A 4395-nucleotide genomic window follows, 5' to 3' on the forward strand; every position below is an offset into this window, starting at 1 on the left:
GAAGTGAACCACTGAAGTGGTTTAGGAACTGCATGAGCAGAAGATATGACCTAATCCCTCAAGGCCCTGTATGAACTAAGACCAGAATTTCCTTATTGCCCTGCTTCCCTCAGGCATTGGCAGAGAATCCCTGGCCCAGCCCAGACTCTTGATCCGCAGAAAAGGCCAAAGGTCATTCCATTTTTTGGTATAGGAATGAGGATGAGCCATGGCCCAGAGAGAACAGAGAATTGATTTTTTTTAAAAAAATTTGTAGGGGTTGGGGATTTAGCTCAGTGGTAGAGCGCTTGCCTAGCAAGCGCAAGGCCCTGGGTTCGGTCCCCAGCTCCAAAAAAAGAAAAAAAAAATTTGTTTATTTATTTATGTGGGGGTGGGTGCCCATGTGCCGCCAGATATGTGGAGGTCAAAGGACAACCCACGAGAACCGATTCTCTCCTTCCACCTTGTGGTACCCAGGGAGCAAACGCAGGGCATCAGACTTGCAGCAGAGTGGCTTTCCCTGCTGAGTCACCTGATTAGCCAGGATGAAGGAACCAGAATGGCAGTGAAGCACCAGTACTGTCTCAGGTTCTGACTCTGGTCCTTCTAGGACTTGGTGAGGGTTTGGATAAAGGCACCCAGGCAGACTTCCAGGGTAGATGTGAGGACCTGAGTTGGAGTTACCCTACCTCGGAGCTATCCCAGGTACTGCTTAGAGGTTCAGGAGTTACATGATCAGATGAAGTGTAAATAAATAAAGAACAGAGGGTTAAACTCTTACCTCACATTTTCTTTCTTTCTTTCTTTCTTTCTTTCTTTCTTTCTGTTGTTGTTGTTGTTGTTTTGATTTTTTTTTTTTTTTTTGAAAAAGGTTGGTTTGTTCTGCCCTGACTGTCCTGGAACTCACTCTGTGTACCAGGCTGGCCTCGAACTCAGAAATCCACCCTTCTTTGCCTCCCAATCCCTGGGACTAAAGGTGTGCGGCATCACCGCCCAGACTTGCCTCACATTTTAGTATGTCTCACAGATTGTTCGGGGTATACTTACAATAAAGAAGTCCTAGGCCTTCAGATGTTGTTTATCTGGTATCAGGTAAGATTAAATCGAAATTTCAGGCAAGCAATGACTGCTGAACTAATATATGGGGCAGGTTCTACTGAATGTAGGACGTGGGGCAAGGGTTGCCAGGACGATGAGACAGGCAAGTGATGCTGGAAGTTAGTGGAGCCTTGAACACCAGGGTGTTCTGAGAGCAGCTACTAGCCTTGGCCAGAGGGAACTTGAACTTAGAGGGTCACAGACAGACCATACTATAAAGTACTCTGTGATCCAGGCATGGGGTACACATCTCAGAACTTCTACCCAGAAGGTAGAAGATGGAGAATTAGGAGTTCAAGATCATCTTTGGCTACATAATGAGCCCAAGGCCAACCTGAGACCCTATCTCAGGTGCTCACACACACACACACACACACACACACACACACACACACACACACAGAGAAACACATACACACACATACACACAGAGAGACACACATACACACAGAGAGACACACATACACACACACATGCACACACATGCACATACACACTCACACACACATGCACACACATGCGCACACACACATGCACACACACACACACACATACACATACATACACACAGAGAGACACACATGCACACACACGCACACACACAAATGCACATGCACACACACATATGCACACACACACATGCACACACACACATGCACACAGATGCATACATACACACGCACATGCACACACACACACACACACACACAAACACACACACACATACACACACATGCACACACATACACACAGAGAGACACACATGCACACAGAGAGACACACATGCACACACACACACATACACACTCACACACACATGCACAGGCACTCACGCACACACACACACACACACACACACACACACACACACACACACCCCTCCCAAACCCATGCCATTAAGAAAGCACAGGAGTCCCTGTGACTCCGGGGTAGGCCGAGTAAGGTAAGAGGCCAGAGCACCTTCAGTGACTACGAGATTCTGGCCCGTGGTCAGAAAATAAGAGAACATCTGAACTCTCAGGCCTGAGGCTCCCCAGCTAGGAAGACCAGGCACAGAGGCACTGGATTGAGCATGATGTTGGACGGTGACCTGGTGTGAAAGAGTTATGATCAGAGGGACTGTAAGAGAGGATACAGAAAGCCCAGGAAACACTTGAGTTCAGCTGTGGAATAAAAAGACCAGGCGAGACCCTGGAGAGATGTTGCAATGGGTTTTAGCTCAGATTACCAATGTCATTTGTGGGGTTGGGGATTTAGCTCAGTGGTAGAGTGCTTGCCTAGGAAGCACAAGGCCCTGGGTTTGGTCCTCAACTCCAGGGGGAAAAAAAGACAAAATAACAACAACAGCAACAACAACAACAAAAAAAAAACCCCCCAAAAAACCCCCCAAAAACCAGTGTCATTCCTGTTTCAGGAAGCCCCCAGGGATCCCGGGGCTTAAGGAGGGGTGGGCAATAAGTTTCTCCTAGGAGGGGAAGCAAGAACTAGACACACAGACACACCACCCTTCTAGCTAGATCCCTGCAGGGCCTGTGAAATGGTCTGCTGTGCTCTAAGAACATAATCCCTGGGTTCTTACAGTGTGGAGAAGATTAAGTTACGAAGTTTTTAAAAAGGAAAGAAAGAGTTGGGGATGTTCCAGGAAAACGAAAGGTAAACCCAGGCCCAGGGGAAATACAAGTACCTTTCTGTTGGGTATTCGTAGGGAGGGGGTGATGGGGTGATGAGTTTATCTCTGATCTCACCAAAGCCACCCCTGAAGCCTCTCTTGAAGTCCCAGAATCCAGATCCATCCTTAAGCAATCTCTAAGCAAGCAGGGCTGGTCCTGTTGAAACAGGCCTTGGCGCCCATGCATGGTGTGGTAATCCTCTCAGGATGTTGTTGAAGTCTACCAAATAGCTCCCAGCCAGGAGGATCGTTATTACTTCGGGAGCAAGAAGAACCCGGCCAGCCCCCCCCCCCAAGAGCAACTAAACCCCTTACCCAGAGCTTTTACGAGGCAAGGCTGTGGTTCAGAGATACAGAATTTTGCCCAAGGCCACACAGGCAGACAAGAGTGAAGCCAGAGTCCTCACCTGTGATCTACTTCCTTAGGAGACTGGCTCCCACACCACCTCCTTTCTCTGGAATGAGATGCTTGTCTTTCTTCTTTCATGTCTTCCTGGAATGTCGGGGTGGCCAAGGTGGTTGAAGTGGTGTCACTCCACCCATAATGCCAGAAATGTCCACATCTTGGCTGTTGACCATGAGCAAAATCTTGACCTTGCGTAAATCACTCCTCTCTCCAGGCCTCAATTTCTTCAGCCTTAAACTGAGGGATTATCTTTCGATGGTGCATGTACTTGGGAGGTGGAGGCAAGAATATCTATCAGTTCCAAATAGCAAGTTTGAGGGGCTGGAGAGATGGCTCAGTGGTTAGGAGCACTGGCTGCTCTTCCAGAGGTCCTGAGTTCAATTCCCAGCAACCGCATGGAAGCTCCCAGCCATCTTTAACTCAGACACCTGTGAGGGCACTGAAAACACATGGGACATGGACATACATGGGGAGAAGTTTTATGCCAGGAATCATTTGGGGTTTTTGTTTGTAAAGATTTATTTACTTATTATATATGAGTACACTGTAGCCATCTTCAGCCACACCAGAAGAGGGCATCAGATCTCATTACAGATGGTTGTGAGCCACCATGTGGTTGCTGGGAATTGAACTCAGGATCCCTGGAAGAGCAGTTGGTGCTCTTAACCGCCAAGCCACCTCTCCAGCCCAAGAGGAGGACTTTCTAAGGTGCGAACTGAAACAGAGGCTGGAGGGAGGTGTGGGAACAAGTCTAGCAGATAACTGGGGAAGAGTGGTCCTGGCCATAAGAAGAGAACATTTGGAGCTGGTGAGTTGGCTCAGCGGTTAAGAGCACGGGCTGCTGGGGTTCGACTCCCAGCACTGACATGGCAACTCACGATTGTCTGTAACTCCAAGATCTGACACTCTCACACAGACATACATGCAGACAGAACACCAATGTACATAAAATAAAAAGAAATCTTATTCTTTTTTTTTTTTTTCTTTTTTTCGGAGCTGGGGACCGAACCCAGGGCCTTGCACTTCCTAGGCAAGCGCTCTACCACTGAGCTAAATGCCCAACCCGAGAAATCTTATTCTTAAAAAAGGAGGCTGGAGAGACATCTCAGCGGTTAAGAGCACTGATTGTTCTTCCAGAGGTCCTGAGTTCAAGTTCCAGCAACCACATGGTGGCTCCTAACCATCTGTAATGGGATCCCATACCCTTTTCTGGTGTGTCTGAGGACAGCGACAGTGTACTCAC

Source organism: Rattus rattus, chromosome 1, assembly GCF_011064425.1.
Source record: "Rattus rattus isolate New Zealand chromosome 1, Rrattus_CSIRO_v1, whole genome shotgun sequence".
NCBI classification, from domain to species: domain Eukaryota; kingdom Metazoa; phylum Chordata; class Mammalia; order Rodentia; family Muridae; genus Rattus; species Rattus rattus.